Genomic DNA, 24744 nt, shown 5'->3' with positions numbered 1-24744 from the left:
ATCAGAAGGAGCCCAGCCCTACTTTGAATTTGACCAACAATTAATCATTTGATTATATACTAAACAAAACAAGCGGGAAGGGATAATCTCTTAAAAATAAATAAAAAATACACCCAGGACGGACGGATTTCTGTAATTCTGCATACTTTCTGATTTTAATGCGTACAAAGATAACAACAATGACTTCACACCAACACGGTGGATGATGAGCTGCTTCTCAGGATAACAGAAAGACCACTACTTTCCTTGACTTTGACAAAAGGGGGGATCATAATTCCTGTACGCCGTGCAATTTCAAGTTGATGAGTGGAGTGGACAGCACAAGGCTTTATTACGTCTCCCTATTCCATATATCAAGATCACATATTTTTTCCAAATAAAAAGTGTATCAGATAATTAACTGATTAGATTAGATTCTGCTCTTAACTTTGTCTAAAAGGCTGAGAAGCAATATCGCTATATCGTCAGAAGGGAGGATGTCATTCCAGACACAACAAGCTAAAGTGAAGGCAACAAATTTATTAGCCACCACGTCACATATCAACACACCATCAATCAATCATCAATCAATGTTTATTTATATAGCCCCAAATCACAAATGTCTCAAAGGACTGCACAAATCATTACGACTACAACATCCTCGGAAGAACCCACAAAAGGGCAAGGAAAACTCACACCCAGTGGGCAGAGAGAATTCACATCCAGTGGGACGCCAGTGACAATGCTGACTATGAGAAACCTTGGAGAGGACCTCAGACCCCCCCCCCTCTAGGGGACCGAAAGCAATGGATGTCGAGCGGGTCTAACATGATACTGTGAAAGTTCAATCCATAGTGGCTCCAACACAGCCGCGAGAGTTCAGTTCAAGCGGATCCAAGACAGCAGCGAGAGTCCCGTCCACAGGAGACCATCTCAAGCGGAGGCGGATCAGCAGCGTAGAGATGTCCCCAACCGATACAGGCGGGCGGTCCATCCTGGGTCCCGACGAGCGGTCCATCCTGGGTCTCGACTCTGGACAGCTAGTACTTCATCCATGGTCATCGGACCGGACTCCCTCCACAAGGGAGGGGGGGACATAGGAGAAAGAAAAGAAGCGGCAGATCAACTGGTCTAAAAAGGAGGTCTATTTAAAGGCTAGAGTATACAGATGAGTTTTAAGGTGAGACTTAAATGCTTCTACTGAGTTAGCATCTCGAACTGTTACCGGGAGGGCAATTCCAGAGTACTGGAGCCCGAACGGAAAACGCTCTATAGCCCGCAGACTTTTTTTGGGCTCTAGGAATCACTAATAAGCCGGAATCTTTTGAAAGCAGATTTCTTTTCAATACAATCGGCAAGATAGGCTGGAGCTAGACCGTGTAGTATTTTATACGTAAGTAGTAAAACCTTAAAGTCACATCTTAAGTGCACAGGGACCCAGTGCAGGTGAGCCAGTACAGGCGTAATATGATCAAACTTTCTTGTTCTTGTCAAAAGTCTAGCAACCGCATTTTGTACCAACTGTAATCTTTTAATGCTAGACATGGGGAGACCCGAAAATAATACGTTACAGTAATCGAGACGAGATGTAACAAACGCATGGATAATGATCTCGGCGTCTTTAGTGGACAAAATGGAGCGAATTTTTGCGATATTACGGAGATGAAAGAAGGCCGTTTTAGTAACGCTTTTAATGTGTGACTCAAAGGAGAGAGTTGGGTCGAAGATAATACCCAGATTTTTTTACAGAGTCACCTTGTTTTATTATTTGGTCGTCGAATGTTAAAGTTGTATTACTAAATAGAGGTCGGTGTCTAGCAGGACCGATAATCAGCATTTCCGTTTTTTTGGCATTAAGTTGCAAAAAGTTAGCGGACATCCATTGTTTAATTTCATTAAGACACGCTTCCAACTGACTACAGTCCGGCGTGTTGGTCAGCTTTATGGGCATGTAGAGTTGGGTGTCATCAGCATAACAGTAAAAGCTAATACCGTATTTGCGTATGACGTCACCCAGCGGCAGCATGTAGATGCTGAAGAGTACAGGGCCAAGGACCGAACCCTGGGGAACTCCACACGTTACCTTAACATAGTCCGAGGTCACACAAACAACAACCATGCACTTTTTGAACGACTGCATTGTTTTGAAGGCTATAAAATACTTTTAATGACTGGAAGTGTTTGATCACTCCTGCTCCTCATGGTTGATTTACTGTGACAAAAATTCATCAGAAGTGGTCTTAAGTTCACTTAATCATGTTTTCATAATGTGTGGTTGGAAATAATGGCGTAAATGGTAAATGTTTGTACTTGTATAGCACTTTTCCACCCCCTTTTTTAAGGAGCCCAAAGCGCTTTGACAGTATTTCCACATTCACCCATTCAGACACACTTTCAACCACTGATGGCGGGAGCTGCCAAGCAAGGCGTTCACCAGGACCCATCAGGAGCAAGGGTGAGGTGTCTTGCCCAAGGACACAGCGGACGTGACAAGGATGGTAGAAGGTGGGGATTGAACTAGTAACCCTCAGATTGCTGGCAAGGCCACTCTCTCAACTTTGCCACGCTGTCCCGGTTGTATTGTAAATTGCTGTTTTTGTGTACATTTGCATGTTATTTAGGAATGTTTACTCTAGTTAATGATTATTGTGACTTTCTGTTTAGTTGTATTTTTGGTGTGCAGAACAAGGAGGACTTGGATAAAATCAGAGGAACAAGACATTACTCATAAACATGTCAGATAATCATTAATAAATTATCTATTTTTATAACTCTGGTGGAATTTTAAATTCAATGATATCAGAATGAATTTTGCAGAGTGTTGCTGTTCTCTGCAAACAAGAGACATAAATCATATCTCATGATTCTCCATTCATCATGTTCTGTGACTCGACTGCTGGAGTAACAGGTAAGGATGTACCTTACTGAAGATATCTCCCAATTTACAGTGCAATGTTTTTTATATTCCAGGGCACATGTTACCATGGTAACATTCCTTTTTATACAAACTCACATATATCCATATATTAACCAAAAGGCAAACATGCTGGGATATTTTAGTTAAATGCTCACTTTTCGTATTTTGGATCAAAGCAATTTGTAAGTAATGACGCATGTTGTCATATAGTCAAGAAACTCACTATCGAACCCAAGGATGGAGCTTTTTTCACCAAACCCTTATAGATCATTAATTTATTACCTAACAAAATATCCTAAACATTAATTTTGTTAGATATTATTTTGATTGAAGAAAAAATTAAAACACACAACCGAGGCAGAAATATAGTACCACAGAAGAAAAAAAAGGGAGGATTTTACTTCCTGGTTTGAGCCGAATATATAAATCTTGCATTACTCACTGAGTGATCATACTTATCATATTTCTTTATTTTCTAATTATGTACCAAATAACGACTTAAATTACAGTTCCTTGGTTAGTTTAAAAATAGACATAACATCGGAAGCGGTCATGTCGGTGATTGGCAGGCAGATATCTCTGTTGAGTTCAATTCTTCCAAAATAAAAATGAATAATCAGATAACAATAATACGAGGTTCTAGCATCTAGTCAAAAATATCATCGTTATACTCATTAATTCAAGTGATAATATTCTTTTGGCTGCAATTATGTTGTTGTATCAATTTAACGCCGCTAAGCAGTGACTTTTGAATTATTTCACCAAATTTTGAGCTCTAATCCACTCCCAGATGTTGATGATACCCTTACTAGATATATTGAAGTTAAACATATTATCAGGGGAGAGCGCGAACGCAGTCCCCCACTACCACAAATTATGCAGTCGAGATTCCCACATTTGGGGAATTCGTAAGGGTCAGCACAGCCGGAGTGCAATGGCTGAGCCTCACCCTAGGTGAACCACCTTTTTGATCATGGTATCTCCCCTGCCAGGTAAGTATGAGTTGTACATGTCTCACACACACAAGTCATTCACACACACACCATGTTAAGTGATGGCATCATCACGTGCACACTAGCAAACACACACACTCAACAAGCCTGCACATATACAAGAGTCTACTACACAACACTGTCTGACCATTACTACATTATTACTATTTATATTACACATTTGAACACAACTATGAGTTCCCATCATGCAATGGGGCTTTTTCTGCACGCCTCAACTCAACCGGGAAGAGTCCCTGCCCCCCTTCACAACCACTTCCGGTTTACTAGTACAGACACACTTGTCCGTGTGTGCTGCTGTGACAATAAAGTTATTTCAATCCTTGAAATGACACAAAAGTTTATGTGAATTAATACAGTTGTTATTTTTGAAAACTAACCTGTGTTGTTTCATCAACTGAACGACTCAACTAAGAATTCTACCTTCCCCCTTCTACTGCAACTTCCTGGACAGTAACACATGCTAATGTTGCCGCCATCTGGTGGTCAGTAGCACATACTACACTGGTTAAGATTTTCACTGACATAATCGAATAGTGAACAACGATAACTTTATAATATACATTTTAATGATCACATTGCTACTGTTGTTGAAAATATTATTATGTTTATGTTTGTTATACATGTACTGTTTATTGAAATAAAGCTAAATGTTAAAAATGTACAAAGCTGCTAAAGGCACAAACCAAAAGACTTGCAGATGTAATTGCAAAGAAAGGCAGTCGTTCCGCAAAGTATTAACTCAAGGGAGATTATTCCTTTTGCACACCACATGTTGCTGGTTTTTTTTTATTTATATTGATTAGTCATATATTATTCACATTTTAATTCATAATTATGTGCCACTTTGTGTTATTCTTTCACATGAAATCCCTCCAAATATGTTATACGTTTGTGGTCGTGACGTGAAAAATTGTGCAAAAATATTTTAATAAATTCAACTTTATCCTTAACAAAACTTCACAGCTGATTTTTTTTTTTCAAAACACAATATAAATACAAAATACATTAACTTTTATACACAGCACAACTTAAAGACACAACACAAGGACTTTAAGACACAACACCACAACTTTAAGACACAACCCAATAACTTTAATACAAAACACAACAACTTAAAGACACAACACAAGGACTTTAAGACACAACCCAATAATTTTAATACAAAACACAACAACTTTATGACACAACACAACAACATTAAGGCATAACACAATGCCTTTAAGACACACAACAACTTTAATACACAACACAACAACATGAAGCCACAACACAACAACCTACAACCACAACACAACAATATAAAGACAAAACACAACAATGTAAAGCCACATCACAACAATACATAGACACAACACAACAGTTTTAAGTCACAACACAATAACATGAAGCATAACACAACAATATACACAAAACAACAACTTCAATACACAACACAAAAACTGTAAGACAAACACAACACCATTAAGACACAATACAACAACTTAAAGACACAACACAACGACGTAGATGCAATACAATGATACAACAAGACAACAATATGAAGCCACAAACAACAATAAAAAACTACAACAAAACAATATAAAGCCACAAGGCAACAATATAAAACCACATCACAACAGCATTAAGCCACAACACAACAATATAAAGACAACAAAACAATGTTAGGACGCACAACCACAATATAAAGCCACAATACAATAACTTTGAACATGATACAACAACTTTAATACACAACACAACAACTTTAAGACAAACACAATACCATTAAGACACAATACAACGACTTTGGAAAGAACGTGAAAGTAAGTTATTGTAATCCATGTCACTTTCTGACTGTCATGAATCATCAATAATGTACAAAGTATTTGTTTGTGTTGTTATTAGTGCTGCACGATTGTGAGAAAAAACCTAATTGAGATTTTTCTCTCCAAAATTGCTAATGCAATTTGATTTGCAATGTTTATCTTATATATGTTAAAATAGATATGACTGTTAAAATAAGGAATGAAGGAAGAAGACATGTGACTGTTAGACTGTCAATCAACATATTGTAATGTCAAGGTGCCACTCATGAAAACAATACTTGACTTACAGTAAAAACATATTTGTCTTCATGCACTCAGACTCAGAGATTTTGTCCACAGGGCGTCCTTTCACTGAAGGAATGATCAATAAAAACTATACACTCATGTAATGTGATCAATAAATATTATTAATGCAACTATTCATTTGAAAACATTTACTCTTTTATTTATTATTATTGTAGAATTGTTTTGTAATGTGTTTGGAAGGTAAACAACTTTGTTTTCCTAAATAAATAAACACAAAAAATCCAATGGACTCATTTCTGAAAGCAAGAATGTAACTGTGGAGGTCTTGCTCCCCAGGGTCCCTTGGACCACCAATGACAGATATTACAGCCTCGGTCATATTTGTGATGCCCCCTTTTATTTTTCAATAAATGTTCTTCATGTGCTTTTCAGCCACTGTCTCTCACTATCGCTGCCACCAACAACCTTCTGCTTCCCGACTGTTGCCTTTAACAGAGCGACAGGTGATTAGACAAACACTCTCAGCTGTGTCATCCACTCACCTGTCACTAATCTCAAAGCCGGTTCTGCCACACCCCGCTTTGCCGCAGGTCCGCAGGCCACGCCCACCACATACCTCCACCGCCAGACTCAGGCCTGGACGCTGGCCAGCCACGACAACCCCCCCCTGGGAGAGAGCGAGAAAGGAAGTCGGCCACTGCCATCTTTGCACCCGGTCTGTGAATCACTCTGATGTTGTAGGGTTACAAAGCTAGATACCAACGGGTGATCCGCGCGTTGGCATCTTAAATGCGGTGGAGCCACTGGAGGGGTTTGTGGTCCGAGCAGAGACTGAATGAGCGCCCCAGGAGGTAGTATCAGAGGGCCCCGACCGCCCACCAGATGGGAGGCAGTCCCCCTCCACTGTGCTGTACCTGGCCTTCCTTTCTGACAGTTTCCGGCTGATGTAGAAGATGGGTTAGTCGACGCCCTCCACCTGCTGGGACAAAACCGCCCCCAGTCGCGTCAGCCTGCAGACAACACGGGAGAGAAAAATCAGGTATGTGAAGGACCGTCTCCTCGCAGAGGGCCTTCTTAACCCATCTCAAACGCCTGCTGGCATTGTTACGTCCACTGGTCCAGATCTGGAACACCCTTTCGGGTGAGGTTAGTTATTGGGCTGGTCGGGTCCGCAAACCGAGGGATAAACCTCCAGTAGTAACCCGCCAGACTCAAAAACTGCCTCACCTCTTTTTTCGTCTTGGGTGTTGGGCAGGCCGCAATTGCCGCTGTTTTATCTACCTGCGGCCGCACCTGCCCTTCTCCCAAATGGTACCCCAGATACTGTACTTCCCTCCGGCCAACTGCACACTTCGCCGGATTGGCGGTGAGTCCTGCCTGCCTCAGGGACTCGAGTACTGCCCCCACCCGCCGCATGTGTTCTTCCCAGGCGCTACTCTGGGCGATGACATCATCTAGGTAGGCGGCTGCGTATGCAGCGTGGGGTCGCAATACTGGTCCATGAGGTGCTGGAACGTGGCGGGCGCACCCAACAAGCCAAACGGAAGTGTCACAAATTGGTACAAACCTGCCGGAGTGAAAAAGGCAGTTTTTTCCTTGGACTCTGGTGACAAGGAAATCTGCTAGTAGCCCTTGGTTAAATCCAGTGTCGTGAAAAAACGAGCCGTGCCCAGCCGATCCAGGAGCTCGTCGACCCGAGGCATGGCGTACGCGTCAAAACGTGATACTTCGTTCACCTTGCGGTAATCCACACAGAACCGCACAGACCCATCCTTCTTCCCTACAGGAACTATGGGACTGCACCACATTCTGTGGGATTCTTCCATTACCCCCAATTCCAGCATGGATTTTAATTTCTCCCGAACTATTTTGCGCTTGTGTTCGGGGAGCCTGTATGTGCCGAGATCGCACCGTAACCCTCAGGCTGGTCTCAATATGATGCTGGATGAGATTCGTGCGGCTGGGCCAAGACGAGAACACATCAGAGAAGCGCCGCTGCAGCTTGGCAACATCCGCTTTCTGTGCTAACATGAGCTGGTTGTCACAGGGGAGTAGAGGGGGAGGGACAGCGCGCGGGATCCCTGGTCCCAACTCCTCCTCCCTCACTACTGTTACCATGGAAACGCGCTCCGCCTCCCTCCATGCCTTCAGTAGGTTTAGATGGTAGATTTGCGTGTCTCCGCCCCGGTCCGAGCGTCAAACCTCGTGATCCACATCACCCACTTGCCGTGTGACCTCGAAGGGTCCTTGCCACCTCGCAAGTAATTTCGAGCTGGATGTTGGGAGTTATACAAGCACTTTTTCTCCCGTTGAAAATTTTCTTAGCTGGGTCCCCTTTTTATACGTGCGTTGCTGCCATTCCTGGACATGGAGCAAATTCTCGCGTGACAAGTGCCCCACCGTGTGGAGTTTTGCTCGCATGTCCATGACGTACTGAATTTCATTTTTGCTGGAGCTTGGACCCTCCTCCCAACTTTCTTTAATCACGTCCAACACTCCGCGTGGTTTCCTGCTGTATAATAGCTCAAAAGGTGTAAAGCCAATGGAGGCTTGGGGTACCTCCCGCATCGCAAACATTAAGGGATCCAGCCATTTATCCCAATTTGGTTTGTACTTGTGCGTAAACTTACGGATCATGGTTTTTAGCATCTTATTTAGCCGCTCCACCAGCCCATCCGTTTGTGGATGTTACACTCTGGTGAGGATCGCTTTAATTCCCAATAACCTGTACAGTTCCTTTGTTGTGAGTGACATAAAGAACGTGCCCTGGTCAGTCAGAATCTATTTCGGGATTCCAACTCAGGAGATAACCTGAAACAGCGCATGCGCCACACTCTTTGCAGAGATGGAGCGCAGGGGCACTGCTTCGGGATCGCGCGTTGCGTAATCCACCAGGACTAGAACAAAGCGATATCCCCGTGTGCTCGGGTGAAATGGTCCGATGAGGTCCATCCTAATTCTCTCGAATGGGACCTCCATGAGCGGCAATGGGCGCAAAGGTGCTTTCGAAGTGGCCGCCGGATTCACCAGCTGGCAGTCCGGGCAGGCAGCGCACCACTGGCGCACGTCTGCCCGGCCAATAGAACCGGACCATGACCCGATTTGAGTGTTTTATTATAGCCCATATGGCCAGACATCGGATTGTAATGTGTGGCCTTGAAAAACATTTCCCGGCGGCATTTCGGCACCAACAACTGGGTGATTTCCTCTCCTGTTTGAGTGTTATGGCTCACTCTGTATAACCTATCTCTAATAATGGGGAAGTGGGGGAATACCCGCGCTGCTCACGGGCACAGCAGCTGACCGTCGATGTAATCCACCTGGTCCCAGGCCGCACGCAAAGTTTCATCGCTAGACTGCTTGAGGGGAAAGTCCTCCGTAGGGCGCCAATAGGGGGCCGTGGGGGCTCCCCGCGAAGCCACCAGCGATTCCCGCTCGGCAGTATCGGATGGACCTGCGTCGCCACTGAGAACCCCGCGGATACTCCCCTTTCCTACGGTCCGTGAACACACGCCCACGCATTGTGTCAGTAAACGTCTAAAACCCGGCCAATTTGTGCCCAAAATTACGGGGTGCGAAAGGTGCATACTTACAGCTACATCGACCCTATGCTTTTGGCCATTCTACCAAATTTCTCCTGGCACCAGAGGGTACTCGTGCACATCCCCATGAACACACCTGATTTTTAGCCGTGTTGCCGTCCTCAAAGCCCCGGGTCGAACCAGGTTCTGGTGGATCATGTTTTGCCCGCAGCCCGAATCCTCCATCGCCTGGTATGTATTCCCTTGTATCGTTACCTGGATACCGTACGTCTCACCCGGGCCGGTGGAGGGCACTGAAAGGCCGGCCACCCGGGCCACAAGCCCCACCTCCACCTGCGGAGGTCCATGCGTCACCGGGCAACCCACGCCTCCAGCCCGCCTGCCCGGGCAACCCACGCCTCCAGCCCACCTGCCCAAGCGTTTGAGGTGCCGTCTGCGCGGGAGATGTTCTGGGGGCAGCAACCAGGACCTCCGGAGAAAGAGCAGCAGAGTCACGCAGGTCATGTTATGGGATGTGCTCTACTCCCTCCTCCCGTCACGCGCTCTGTCCGTGTGCTGTTGGTGCCTGTTGCGCCTAGCAGTGGACAGCCAGGTGGTCCTCTTCTTTGGGATCGCCTCCAGGAACTGCTACCAGATTGTCTCGTCCAGCAGTCTGCCATCTCCCTCTCCCAGTTGGAGCCAGCGCGTCACTGCGTCCTGCAGCCGCTGACCTAGGATGAATGGCCGGTCTTCCTCCCCCAGGCGTATGGACCGGAACCGGCGCCGTTAATCTTCGGCGGTGCCTCCCGTCCGGTCCAGCACCGCCTTCTTCAAGTCCGCGAAGCGCACCCTGGATGCCGCCAGCAAGCTGAGCGCCGCACGCTGCGCCTCCCCCGTCAGGAGCAGGAAGACTTGTCCCCCCAGATCTTCCTCCGGCCACGCACATGCTCTCGCCGTGGCCGCAAAAATGTCCAAAAAGGCATGGGGTTCTTCTTTCTCCCAAATGCGGTGAATGGTGACGGCTGTTGGCATTGGCCGTGCCCCGCCCATTTAGTCCCCCAACGCCCGCACGACCTGGCACTGTTGGCATGCCACCTCGAGCTGTTGGCGGCTGCTCGCTGCCACCTTAGCGAGCACACCCGTGAGAGCCGTCAGGGGGTCATCCTCCCTCGCCTCCGGTGGTCCAGCCAGGTTGGCCGCCAAATTGTGGAGGTCGGGATCCCCAGGGTCCCACGGACCACCAATGACGGACATTACAGCCTCGGTCATATTTGTGATGCCACTTTTTATTTTTCAATAAATGTTCTTTATGTGCTTTTCAGCCACTGTATCTCACTCTCGGTACCACCAACAACCTTCTCCTTCCCGACTGCGGCCTTTAACAGAGCAACAGGTGATTAGACAAATACTCTCAGCTGTGTGATTAGACAAATACTCTCAGCTGTGTCATCCACTCACCTGTCGCTAATCTCAAAGCCGGTTCTGCCACACCCAGCTTTGCTGCTGGTCCGCAGTCCACGCGCCTACCACAGTAACCTAAGTAGATATTTAACATTTTAAAGTGCATTTGTTTCCCAGTTGGAAAAATGAGGTTAGACATTGTATTTTTGTTTATTACTATCATGTGATTGTTGCATGATCGCTTGATCATCCGTGTTGATGGGCTCATATTGCCCATTGACTTGAAGATGAAATTTTCCCACAACAGGACATTTTGTTTTATAATCTTTTTAGTTCTTATTATTGTTTGTTACTTTCCAGGGCTCTCTGTACTGTGAGTGTGTTGGCGGCGCCCCGCTCTCGTCTCCGTGGGACAAAGATTGTGAATGAGTGAGAAGTGGGGTCACTCTGTCCAGGTCATCCTACAGTTAAATAAAGGCACTCAGGTGCTAAGAGCCATGCACAAAGTAACATGTCTTGCTTCCTGTTTGAAGCGAGAGACAAACAAACGCGAGGAGAAAGGAAAACCAAAAAACTCAGCCTCTTGGGGTTTTTTAATCACACTAATTAAAACCTCGATGTCGATTGGATTTTGATTAATCGTGCAATCCTAGACATTATTATGTGGGTTCTTCCGAGGAAGTCGTAGTCGTAGTGGTTTGTACAGTCCTTTGAGACATTTGTGATTTAGGGCTATATAAATAAACATTGATTGATGATTGATTGATTAATTTGGTCCACCTCAACCACTTGGTTGGGCATCAAACCTTGGTCAGCTGTCACTGACATTGTATCTAAAAGTTGTTGTGTTCTGTCTTTTATTGTTGTGTTGTGGCATTAGGTTTTTGTATTGTAGCTTCATAGTGTTGTGTTGTGTCCTTATGTTGTTGTGTTTGCAATTGTTGTGACCTTTCTCGGCCGCCGTGAGAATGTCTTTAATAGAGATGTGACGTTCGCAAACAAATGGAGTCTTTTCAATGGCTCTTAAGTGAACAATAATAACCGAAAACCAGAACATTAGTCTAGTTACAAATTTAGCAGCATTTGGCTTCCCTTATTTTCATTAAAAATAATAAATAAAGGAAAAGAGAAAAGAATAAATGAAGTAAAAACTTTTGTACATATGATTTTTAAACATTAATGTTTTAATTGGATTAATTTTATTAAAACATTTTTTCACTGGGATTCACTATTTTAGTTCATTCTTCTGACATGAAAAAGTTAAATCTTACACACACCAAGTAGGGTAGTGTTTTGTATTCAAATTTTTATCACCTCGTAATTTTTATTCTAGATTTGTTCATCATTTGTACATCCATCCATCTATTTTCTACCGCTTGTCCCTTTTGGGGTTGCGGGGGTTGTTTTCAATCAATCAATCAATGTTTATTCATATAGCCCTAAATCACGAGTGTTTCAAGAGGCTGCACAAACCACAACGAAATCCTCGGTAGAGCCCACATAAGGGTAAGGAAAAACTCACCCCAGTGGGACGTCGACAATGATGACTATGAGAAACCATGGAGAGGACCGCATATGTGGTCAACCCCACCCCCCCATCCCCCAGGGGACCGAATGTAATGGATGTGGAGCGGATCTAACATCATGATATTGTGAAAGTCCAATCCATAGTGGATCTAACATAGCTGTGAGAATCAAGACCAAAGTGGATCCAATATAGTAGCGAGAGTCCCGTCCAAAGTGGAGCCAGCAGGAAACCATCCCAAAAAGAGGCGGATCAGCAGCACAGAGATGTCCTAAACACAGGCAAGTGGTCCATCCTGGGTCCCGACTCTAGACAGCCAGTACTTCATCCATGGCCACCGGACCGGACCCCCTCCACAAGGGAGGGGGGGACATAGGAGAAAAAGAAAAGAAACGGCAGATCAACTGGTCTAAAAAGGGGGTCTATTTAAAGGCTAGAGTATACAAATGAGTTTTAAGATGAGAAGTAAATGCTTCTACTGAGGTAGCATCTCAAACTGTTACCGGGAGGGCATTCCAGAGTACCGGAGCCCGAACGGAAAACGCTCTGGGAATCACTAATAAGCCGGAGTCCTTTGAACGCAGATTTCTTGACGGGACATATGGTACAATACAATCGGCGAGATAGGCTAGAGCTAGACCGTGTAGTACTTTATACATAAGTAGTAAAACATTAAAGTCACTTCTTAAGTGCACAGGAAGCCAGTGCAGGTGAGCCAGTATAGGCGTAATATGATCAAACTTTCCTGTTCTTGTCAAAAGTCCAGCAGCCGCATTTTGTACCAACTGTAATCGTTTAACGCTGGACATGGGTAGACCCGAAAATAATACGTTACAGTAATCGAGACGAGGCGTAACAAACGCATGGATAATGATCTCAGCGTCGTTAGTGGACAAAGTGGAGAACATTTTAGCGATATTACCGAGATGAAAGAAGGCCGTTTTAGTAACGCTTTTAATGTGTGACTCAAAGGAGAGAGTTGGGTTGAAGATAATACCCAGATTCTTTATCGAGTCGCCTTGTTTAATTGTTTGGTTGTCAAATGTTAAAGTTGTATTATTAAATAGAGGTCGGTGTCTAGTAGGACCGATAATCAGCATTTCTGTTTTTTGGGCGTTGAGTTGCGTTGATTGGCAACACTAAATTGGCCCTAGTGTGTGAATGTGAGTGTGAATGTTGTCTGTCTATCTGTGTTGGCCCTGCGATGAGGTAGCGACTTGTCCAGGGTGTACCCCGCCTTCCGCCCGATTGTAGCTGAGATAGGCGCCAGCGCCCCCCGCGACCCCAAAAGGGAATAAGCGGTAGCAAATGGATGGATGGAGTTGCAAAAAGTTGGCGGACATCCATTGTTTAATTTCATTAAGCCACGCCTCCAGCTGACTACAATCCGGTGTGTTGGTCAGCTTTATGGGCATGTAGAGTTGGGTGTCATCAGCATAACAGTGAAAGCTAACACCGTCTTTGCGTATGATGTCGCCTAGTGGCAGCATGTAGATGCTGAAGAGTGCAGGGCACGCATCATAATTTTCCGCCGCAGTAGAACGCATGTCCAACTCACAGAAAATACATTATGTGAGTTGTGTATTATCCTAAGGAAATTGCTATGTGTGCAGGGATTATCCAGCCTGGCGCTTGTTAGTTCTAATTTAACTGACTCCTCAGCCAGACTACCAGGCTCTGTAATTGCCTGTGACTGGGCTTGCTCTAGTGCAGTTGGTCAAATGTGACTTATAGAGAAATCTATGTTCCTAGACAAGATGATAGGGCCTTCCCGGTTAGGGTGAAGGCCGTCCCTCATCAGCAAGCCAGGTTTTCCCCAGAAGGAGTGCCAATTATCAATATATGTTAGTCCCTGTTTTCTACAGAAGCTAGCCAGCCACTTGTTAAGCGAGACTAATCTGCTATATCTCTCATCAGTGCCTCTCGCAGGCCGGGGGCCAGAGACAATTACTCGATGCCTGGACATCTTTCTATCGAGATCACAAGTCCTGGCTATGTTTCTCTTTGTAATCTCTGACTGTCTCATGCTAGTGTCATTGGAGCCAACGTGTATAACCATGTTCGCATAACTACTGGTGCGATTAGCCTGTCGTACGTGTTTACTAGGCCTGTTGCGAGTTAGCTCCCTAAGATTAGCTTCGATCTCAGGTGCTCTGGCCCCGGGAATACACTTTATCGTGGATGGTTTGCTAAGCTTTATGTTTCGGGTGATGAAGTCCCCTATGACTAAAGTGTGGTGCTCGGTGGACTAGGGTGTAGGAATAGCTAAAGGGGTAAATCTGTTTTCTAGTATATTCACATCTTTATTACGTCAAAGAATGTTTAAGAAACAGTAGTTTGAGGATCTGATCATATATTTTGTGGTAGATTTATTTATTTCAAATTATAGTAGAGTGATGGTTTAATAGACTGCACTTCAGGGTTGGAGAGTTTTCTTAGATTACAATTGGCATCATCACGTGCACACTAGTAAACACACACACTCAACAAGCCTGCACATGTACAAGAGTCTACTACACAACACTGTCTGATCATTACTATATTATTACTATTTATATTACACATTTGAACAAAACTATGTGTTCCCATCATGCAATGGGGCTTTTTCTGCACGCCCAAGCTCAACCGGGAAGAGTCCCTGCCCCCCTTCACAACCACTTCCAGTTTACTAGTACAGACACACTTGTCCGTGTGTGCTGGTGTGACAGTACAGTTATTAGAATCCTTAAAATGACACAAAAGTTTATGGGAATTAATATGGTTCTTATTTTTGAAAACTAACCTGTGTTGTTTCATCAACTGAACGACTCAACTAGGAATTCTACCTTCCCCCTTCTACTGGAACTTCCTGTTTCTTTGTTTGGACAGGATCACATGCTGACACTACTGCCATCCTGTGGTGAGTACTGCACACTGCACGGTTTATGGACAAACTATGTTAGTCAAGGAGGTTTGATTGATTGATTGAAACTTTTATTAGTAGATTGCACAGTTCAGTACATATTCCGTACAATTGACCACTAAATGGTAACACCCGAATACGTTTTTCAACTTTTATAAATTAATCAGTTCATGGTAAAGGTCAGTGAACTTGTTGTGGCATTGTCATTTTGACAGAGGAAAACTTTGCTGACGTTCATGGCCTGGTGACGTTATTGTTAAGCACATTGAAAAATTTAAATAGCAAAGCCATGTTGAATATCTTACGCAGTGACGTCATGTGCCTGCGTGCACTGAAATGGTTTTTGTGAGCATGCGCAAAATAAACGGTGCAGTAAGTTCCTGGACCAAAGAAATAATCGCAGTTTGTTTGTTTCCTCATGTGACTATAAAGTGCTAGCTAACCACATTGGTGACTGTTATAACGATTGGTCTGCTGCAGAAAAGAGTAATGCTACAAGTTATGGGCCCAATCATTCAGGCCAAAGGTGGTTTAGACTTTTATTCGACGGCGACGACAACAGTTCCGAACTCTGGGAAACGAGGTTCCTCGCACTCATGGAGTTACGTGGTCTCAGAGAAGTTATCCTGGGTTACCCGCACATAGATGAGGAAGACGAAAAAGCTCTTGCGGAGGATGAGGCAAAGAACGGGTAGGCATTTGCGGAGCTGGTGCAGTGTCTAGACAATAAGAGTTTGTTGTTGAAAATGAGGGACGCGAAACGTGATGGAAGAGCAGCACTAGAGATTCTTTGCGAGCATTACGCGGGAAAGGACAAACCCCACGTTGTAAGTTTGTATTGTGAACTTTCCTCGCTCCACAAGACTAGCAATGAAACAGTTATTGACTATATTATTAGAGCAGAGACTATTTTCACGTCATTAAGAAGAGCAGACGAACAGATAAGTGATGGGCTTCAGATAGCCATGGTAGTAAATGGGCTGCCTGACTCATATAAGCCATTCGCCGTGCACATTACCCAGACAAATGACACTGTAACGTTTGGCGAGTTTAAAACGAAACTGCAAAGTTATGAGAGTACAGAAAAATATGGGAAGAACGACATTAATGCAGAAGAAGATAATGTGATGAAGGAGAGTGGGGCAACAAGATCACATGGAAGAGGAAAGAAAATGGATCTACAAACGTACCTGCAAGTACCCACATCTTTGTAGTGGTAGTCGTGTCATGCATAATGTACATGCACACAATGATGACCATTTTACCTCAGTCCAAGCCTTCCATGATTATGCTGTGGAATTCAAAGTACTGAGTCTGATTATCTGCATTTCAGTAGTAAAGAACAACAATTTAAAGAATTTTGACTAGAGAGGAGGTGCACTGTTCCTGGGGGTACTGCAATATCAGGTCAATGCATGGAGTAGATGAAGCATACCCTTAAGTAATTTCCCTGTTCCAATAATCAATTTATTATTTAGACCCCACATAGAGGATGCATCAGATACTACACTGATGAGAACAGACACTAACGTTGATCTTGGCCAAGAGACTGAGAAGCAGTGCCACTAAATTGTCAGAAAGGAGGATGTCATTCCAGACACAACAAGCTAAAGTGAAGGCAACACATTTATTAGCCACCACGTCACATATCAACACACCAAACAACAACCATGCACTTTTTGAATGACTGCATTGTTTTGAAGGCTATAAAATACTTTTAATGACTGGAAGTGTTTGATCACTCCTGCTCCTCAGGATTGATTTACTGTGACAAAAGTTAATCAGAAGTGGTCTTAAGTTGACATAATGATGTTTTAATAACATGTGGATAATGAAGTATTGTAAATTGTTTGTTTTTGTTTACATTTGCATGTTATTTGAAAATGTTTACTTCAGTTAATGATCATTGCGATCTTGTCTTTAACTTTTCTGTTTAGTTGTTTGTTTGTTGTGCAGAATAAGGAGGACTTGAATAACATCTAGAGCAAAATGAAATGACACACAACCACTTCAGACAATCATTTATAAAACAAAATATTTTTTTAACCCGTGTATATTAATAAACTCTGTAAACCTGATAAGGTCAGAATGAGTTTTGCAAAGTGTTGCTGTTGTCTGCAAACAAGAGACATTAATCATATCTCATGATTCTCCATTCATCATGTTCTGTGACTCCATTGCTGGAGTAACAGGTAAGGATGTACCTCACTGAAATTATTTCCCAACTGACAGAGCAATGTTTTTTATATTCCAGGGCAAAGATAACAAAGTCGTGGTTTCATGTTACCATGGTAACATTCCTTTTTACACAAACTCACATACATTCATATATTTACCAAAAGGTAAACATGCTAGTTTTTAGTTAAATGCTCACATTTCGTGTTTTGGATCAAAGCAATTTGTAAGTAATGACGCATGTTGTCATATAGTCAAGAAACTCACTATCGAACCCAAGGATGCAACTTTTTTCACCAAACCCTTATAAATCATTAATTTATTACCTAACAAAATATCCAAAACATGCATTTTTTGGGGTATTATTTTGATTCAAAAAATAATTAAAACACACAACCGAGGCAGAAATATAGTACCACGGAAGAAGAAAATGGAGGATTTTACTTCCTGGTTTGATCCGAACATTTAAGTCTTGGATTACTCACTGAGTGATCATACTTTTTATATTTCTTTATTTTGTAGTAATGTACCAAAAAACGACTTAAATTGCAGTTCCTTACTGCATTGGTTAGTTTAATAATAGACAATAGGTGACATAACATCAGAAGCGGCCATGTCGGTGTTCGGCAAGCAGGCAGATGTCTCTGCTGAGTTCAATCCTTCCAGAATGAAACTAACCATCAGATAATGACATCACAGGTTTCCAACATTTATGCGAGTCATATATTTTTATGTTTACTAAAATATGTGATAAGTCATCTTGCTGTTGCCTCATTAGCTTGGCATTTGTCAAAACACCATAATACCTAAGTATCTGTGATTAAGACACATTGCTTTAAATGAACTACATGTGTCAAGTTTTAAACTTGACACAATAATGTTGCCTAAGAAATTGATATTGAACAGAATATCAGGGGAAAGCGCGAACGCAGTCCCCCACTACCACAAATTATGCAGTCGAGATTCCCACATTTGGGGAATTCGTAAGGGTCAGCACAGCCGGAGTGCAATGGCTGAGCCTCACCCTAGGTGAACCACCTTCTTGATCATGGTATCTCCCCTGCCAGGTAAGTATGAGTTGTACATGTCTCACACACACAAGTCATTCACACACACACCATGTTAAGTGATGGCATCATCACGTGCACACTAGCAAACACACATTCAACAAGCTCATTTTCCCTCACGTAAAAAACTTTTTAGCACAAAAGCATTTTAACCATATAGAACAATTATACAAAAATATTAAGTAAGAATTTGTCAAGTGTGGTGCTAAAGCGTTGCTACCAAAAGTAGCATTATCAATCAATGTTTATTTATATAGCCCTGAATCACAAATATCTCAAAGGACTGTACAAACCACTACGACTACGACATCCTCGGAAGATTTACTGCGAATATGTGCGTCTGCCTCACAATACCAAGGTCCTGCAGTCCTGGGTTCAAATCCAGGCTCGGGATCTTTCTGTGTGGAGTTTGCATGTTCTCCCCGTGAATGCGTGGGTTCCCTCCGGGTACTCCGGCTTCCTCCCACTTCCAAAGACATGCACCTGGGGATAGGTTGATTGGCAACATACACAAAAATGGCCCTAGTGTGTGAATGTGAGTGTGAATGTTGTCTGTCTATCTGTGTTGGCCCTGCGATGAGGTGGCGGCTTGTCCAGGGTGTACCCCGCCTTCCGCCCGATTGTAGCTGAGATAGGCGCCAGCGACTCCCACGACCCCAAAAGGGAATAAGCGGTAGAAAATGGATGGATGGATGTAGCATCATTTAAATGGTCACCTGCTAGAGAATGAAGAGTGCGTACTCCGCATGTCAACATCTCCATTTGGTGCCATATGCCCACAAAATCATGCACAAAAGTGCACTTTATTCATCTTAAACTATTGTAGTGGCGTTCTGTACAAATAGTGCACCTTAATTTAGTGTTGTTTTGATATGTCATCTTAGTGACATCTTGCACAAAGTGCACTCATAGCTTGTTTTAAAATGTCTCTGACAATCTTGCACTTTCTGTTTTGGAAATGACATGAATGTTTGTGCCACTGCTTAACAACTGTTTGATAAATACAGTTTTGGTCAATTGACTTAGTTGTGATTTCCCTCTCTGCATGAAAGTTTAAAACGAGCATATACTAATGCGGTATGAAGAACAATGTTTTAATGTAGACACATAGAATCATCATACTGCTGTGATTATATGTATCAAGTGTTCATTCAAGGCTAAGGCAAAATATCGAGATATACTAGGGGTGTAACGGTACACTAAAATTTCGGTTCGGTAAGTACCTCGGTTCAGAGGTCACGGTTCGGTTCATTTTCGGTACAGTAAGAAAACAACAAAATATACATTTTTTGGTATTTATTTACCATATTTGTAAACAATGGCTTGATCCTTTTAACATTGGGAACCCTCTAATATTTCTGCCCACGTTAATCCGCATTAAACCGCTTCAAGTTGTTGCTTTGATTAAATAAAATGACACAACTTTTCTTCTACATATATAAAGTGCAACATTAAACAGTTTCAAGTCAACTCGTCTTGCTTAATTTATTACAGCATTGGGGAAGCCTGTAGTTGATTTTTATTATGTAAATGTTATATTTATATCAACATGTGATAGCATGGACCCTGCCATTCAAAACTATGCTGTTACAGTGCTACATTACTAATGATTCATGTAACTATAGCTAAAAATTCATCCATGACAACCATGGAGTTCATGTAGGCTTTATGATGCACTTGAATTATTTCATACACTATCAGAGACAGAAACTCTTCATTTAATGTCCTTTTTTGCTGCTTAAACACCTCAAACAACACTGTCCGTAACACACACACACACACGCACACACGCAAACACAGCAAAATGAGCTAACGTTAGGCTAAAAGCTAACTAGCCTTCACCTAAAGCCAACTGCGAGTGAGCTGAGCTGAAGTTTGTTTCTAGAAGGTCAACGGGTTCATAGTGATGTTTAGAAAGTAGTTGACTTGGAATACATTTTGGGGAGAGTGCGTTGCTCCCCTGCTAAACACCTATCTGCTCGACATCGACACTAAAGCGCTGACGACATGCGCTCTGAATACGCATTGCTGATTGGCTTTGTATGTAACCAATCACATGGTTGGTTGTGTGGAGGGACAATGCAGGGTGCTGTGTACAGACAGAGGCAGAACGGAGCGGAGCAGCTTATTAAGACTTTAGCATAGGCGGCTACTTCATATGTTCGTGTGTAACTCGTTTGGTACTGCTACGCACCGAACCGGAACCCCTGTACCGAAACGGTTCAATACAAATACACGTACCGTTACACCCCTAAGATAAACGTATATCATGTATTGAAATATATGGGCTAAAAAAGGCCATATTGCCCAGCCCTACCACCACGTCACATATCAACACACCAAACAACAACCATGCACTTTTTGAATGACTGCACTGTTTTGAAGGCTATAAAATACTTTTAATGACTGGAAGTGTTTGATCACTCCTGCTCCTCATGGTCGATTTACTGCGACAAAAAATAATCAGAAGTTCTAATGACAAATATTATAGAAGCGTATAACATTGTTTACATCCAGAGCTGCCAGCTTTGAAACAAACTCGAGGGCGGTGAGAATATTCAGACTTTCCGAGTCGGAAATTAGACCTCCAGGATTGTTCCAGGGACGGCGTGGCGCAGTGGTAGAGTGGCCGTGCGCAACCCGAGGGTCCCTGGTTCAATCCCCACCTAGTACCAACCTCGTCACGTCCGTTGTGTCCTGAGCAAGACACTTCACCCTTTCTCCTGATGGGTGCTGGTTAGCGCCTTGCATGGCAGCTCCCTCCATCAGTGTGTGAATGTGTGTGTGAATGGGTAAATGTGGAAGTAGTGTCAAAGTGCTTTGAGTACCTTGAAGGTAGAAAAGAGCTATACAAGTACAACCCATTTATCATTTATTTATTTATCCAGTTGAAATTATGACTAGGAACTCAGAAATTTCGACTTCCCGGTACAAATGGAACGCACCATGAGTCCCAGCATTTTAGCTCGAGCTGTTTTGTTAGCTTAGCAGGTTGGCAGCAGCAATTTGTTGGCTCCGACGGCAGGTCTTTTAAAGGCCTACTGAAACCCACTACTACCGACCACGCAGTCTGATAGTTTATATATCAATGATTATTAACATTGCAACACATGCCAATACGGCCAGTTTAGTTTACTAAATTGCAATTTTAAATTTTGCGCGGAATTATCAAGCTAAAACGTCTCGGTATGATGACGCGTGCGCGTGACGTCACGCATTGTAGAGGACATTTTGTTCCAGCATCGTTTCTTTTCATCGCATAATTCCACAGTATTATGGACATCTGTGTTGCTGAATCTTTTGCAATTTGTTCAATGAATAATGGAGACCTCAAAGAAGAAAGCTGTAGGTGGGAAGCGGTGTATTGCGACAAAGCTCTCGCTCTCTGCTCTGCTTGCCCCAATGCCGCGAGTGATTTTAGTAGGCTATTACTATTTTTTTTTATTTCCCACTTTTATTTATTTATCATTTTCATTTCAGTGCAGTAAAACATATTTAACAACCAAGACATCTAGTCACACATTGTTTATTGGACAGGCCGGAAACGCACACACAGTCTTTTTAAAAGTAACAGAATCTCTACTACAGCTGCAGTGTCTGTTTGCGAACGTCAAGAGGAGTCTGTCAGGGTAGAGAGATTCAAGAAAGAAGGCCGTTTTAGTAACGCTTTTAATGTGTGACTCAAAGGAAAGAGTTGGGTTGAAGATAACACCCAGATTCTTTATCGAGTCGCCTTGTTTAATTGTTTGGTTGTCAAATGTTAAAGTTGTATTATTAAATAGAGGTCGGTGTCTAGCAGGACCGATAATCAGCATTTCCGTTTTTTGGGTGTTGAGTTGCAAAAAGTTGGCGGACATCCATTGTTTAATTTCATTAAGACACGCCTCCATCTGACTACAATCCGGTGTGTTGGTCAGCTTTAGGGGCATGTAGAGTTGGGTGCCATCAGCATAACAGTGAAAGCTAACACCGTATTTGCGTATGATGTCGCCTAGTGGCAGCATGTAGATGCTGAAGAGTGCAGGGCACGCATCATAATTTTGCGCCGCAGTAGAACGCATGTCCAACTCACAGAAAATACATTATGTGAGTTGTGTATTATCCTAAGGAAATTGCTATGTGTGCAGGGATTATCCAGCCTGGCGCTTGTTAGTTCTAACTTAACTGACTACTCAGCCAGACTAGCAGGCTCTGTAATTGCCTGTGACTGGGCTTGCTCTAGTGCAGTTGGTCAAATGTGACTTATAGAGAAATCTATGTTCCTAGTAAAGATGATAGAGCCTTCCCGGTTAGGGTGAAGGCCGTCTCTCATCAGCAAGCCAGGTTTTCCCCAGAAGGAGTGCCAATTATCAATATATGTTAGTCCCTGTTGTCTACAGGAGCTAGCCAGCCACTTGTTAAGCGAGACTAATCTGCTATATCTCTCATCAGTGTCGGGGGCCAGAGACAATTACTCGATGCCTGGACATCTTCCTAGCGAGATCACAAATCATGGCTATGTTTCTCTTTGTAATCTCTGACTGTCTCATGCTAGTGTCATTGGAGCCAACGTGTATAACCATGTTCGCATAACTACTGGTGCGATTAGCCTGTCGTACGTGTTTACTAGGCCTGTTGCGAGTCAGCTCCCTAAGATTAGCTTCGATCTCAGGTGCTCTGGCCCCGGGAATACACTTTATTGTGGCTGGTTTGCTAAGCTTTATGTTTCGGGTGATGAAGTCCCCTATGACTAAAGTGTGGTTCTCGGTGGACTAGGGTGTAGGAATAGCTAAAGGGCTAAATCTGTTTTCTAGTATATTCACATCTTTATTACGTCAAAGAATGTTTAAGAAACAGTAGTTTAAGGATCTGATCATATATTTTCTGGTAGATTTATTTATTTCAAATTATAGTAGAGTGATGGTTTAATAAACTGAACTTCAAGGTTGGAGAGTTTTCTTAGATTACAATTTGAGGATATTAGCTGAAACCATTACAGACTACTCAGTTGTTACCATTGGATAGCAGCAGCTTTCACATATAAGTACTGTTTTTGTGAGAAGTAACTATTCAAATAAAATGAAAAGCACATAGTGTAATGATTAAGAACTATTAACTAACTTTCTCACTTTGAGATATTGAAAGTAGACATTTTTCATTACACAGAAGATCAGGGGAGAGCGCGAACGCAGTCCCCCACTACCACAAATTATGCAGTCGAGATTCCCACATTTGGGGAATTCGTAAGGGTCAGCACAGCCGGAGTGCAATGGCTGAGCCTCACCCTAGGTGAACCACCTTCTTGATCATGGTATCTCCCCTGCCAGGTAAGTATGAGTTGTACATGTCTCACACACACAAGTCATTCACACACACACCATGTTAAGTGATGGCATCATCACGTCCACACTAGTAAACACACACACTCAACAAGCCTGCACATATACAAGAGTCTACTACACAACACTGTCTGACCATTACTATATTATTACTATTTATATTACACATTTGAACACAACTATGTGTTCCCATCATGCACGCCTCAGCTCAACCGGGAAGAGTCCCTGCCCCCCTTCACAACCACTTCCGGTTTACTAGTACAGACACACTTGTCCGTGTGTGCTGGTGTGACAGTACAGTTATTAGAATCTTTAAAATGACACAAAAGTTTATGGGAATTAATACGGTTGTTATTTTTGAAAACTAACCTGTGTTGTTTCATCAACTGAACGACTCAACTAGGAATTCTACCTTCCCCCTTCTACTGCAACTTCCTGTTTCTTTGTTTGGACAGGATCACATGCTAACACTACTGCCATCCTGTGGTGAGTACTGCACACTGCACTGTTTATGGACAGACTATGTTAGTCAAGGAGGTTTGATTGATTGATTGAAACTTTTATTAGTAGATTGCACAGTTCAGTACATATTCCGTACAATTGACCACTAAATGGTAACACCCGAATACGTTTTTCAACTTTTATAAATTAATCAGTTCATGGTAAAGGTCAGTGAACTTGTTGTGGCATTGTCATTTTGACAGAGGAAAACTTTGCTGACGTTCATGGCCTAGTGACGTTATTGTTAAGCACATTGAAAAATTTAAATAGCAAAGCCATGTTGAATATCTTACGCAGTGACGTCATGTGCCTGCGTGCACTGAAATGGTTTTTGTGAGCATGCGCAAAATAAACGGTGCAGTAAGTTCCTGGAC

At 43.0% G+C, this 24744-nt stretch overlaps 1 long non-coding RNA gene and 7 other non-coding genes across 9 annotated transcripts; all 8 read right to left on the bottom strand.

Moving 5' to 3' along the window:
* Positions 1-261: 261 nt before the first annotated feature.
* LOC133537639 (U2 spliceosomal RNA) lies at positions 262-452 on the bottom strand. The gene has a single exon (XR_009802760.1). It is a non-coding gene; the product is annotated as a U2 spliceosomal RNA (small nuclear RNA).
* Positions 453-2777: 2325 nt separating this feature from the next.
* Positions 2778-2910, bottom strand: LOC133537650 (U8 small nucleolar RNA). Its single transcript, XR_009802771.1, has one exon. It is a non-coding gene; the product is annotated as a U8 small nucleolar RNA (small nucleolar RNA).
* An 822-nt stretch (positions 2911-3732) lies between these two features.
* On the bottom strand, positions 3733-3896 carry LOC133537686 (U1 spliceosomal RNA). The gene has a single exon (XR_009802804.1). It is a non-coding gene; the product is annotated as a U1 spliceosomal RNA (small nuclear RNA).
* A 6850-nt stretch (positions 3897-10746) lies between these two features.
* LOC133536982 (uncharacterized) lies at positions 10747-24556 on the bottom strand. Of its 2 annotated transcripts, XR_009802587.1 has the most exons (4): positions 24239-24556; positions 16500-16600; positions 10940-11017; positions 10747-10857 (listed from the first exon to the last, which is right to left on the bottom strand). It is a non-coding gene; the product is annotated as an uncharacterized LOC133536982 (long non-coding RNA). The 2 variants fall into 2 exon arrangements; XR_009802588.1 differs by lacking the exons at positions 16500-16600; positions 24239-24556 and adding an exon at positions 15190-15259.
* Positions 16680-16870, bottom strand: LOC133537638 (U2 spliceosomal RNA). Its single transcript, XR_009802759.1, has one exon. It is a non-coding gene; the product is annotated as a U2 spliceosomal RNA (small nuclear RNA).
* Positions 17392-17524, bottom strand: LOC133537653 (U8 small nucleolar RNA). The gene has a single exon (XR_009802774.1). It is a non-coding gene; the product is annotated as a U8 small nucleolar RNA (small nucleolar RNA).
* On the bottom strand, positions 18396-18559 carry LOC133537659 (U1 spliceosomal RNA). Its single transcript, XR_009802779.1, has one exon. It is a non-coding gene; the product is annotated as a U1 spliceosomal RNA (small nuclear RNA).
* LOC133537679 (U1 spliceosomal RNA) lies at positions 23702-23865 on the bottom strand. Its single transcript, XR_009802797.1, has one exon. It is a non-coding gene; the product is annotated as a U1 spliceosomal RNA (small nuclear RNA).
* Positions 24557-24744: the final 188 nt, after the last annotated feature.

The sequence above is a fragment of the Nerophis ophidion genome, linkage group LG18 (genome assembly GCF_033978795.1).
Source record: "Nerophis ophidion isolate RoL-2023_Sa linkage group LG18, RoL_Noph_v1.0, whole genome shotgun sequence".
NCBI lineage: Eukaryota > Metazoa > Chordata > Actinopteri > Syngnathiformes > Syngnathidae > Nerophis > Nerophis ophidion.
The sequence above is the reverse complement of the archived record's forward strand: the minus strand, read 5'-3'. Positions and strand labels throughout refer to the sequence as shown.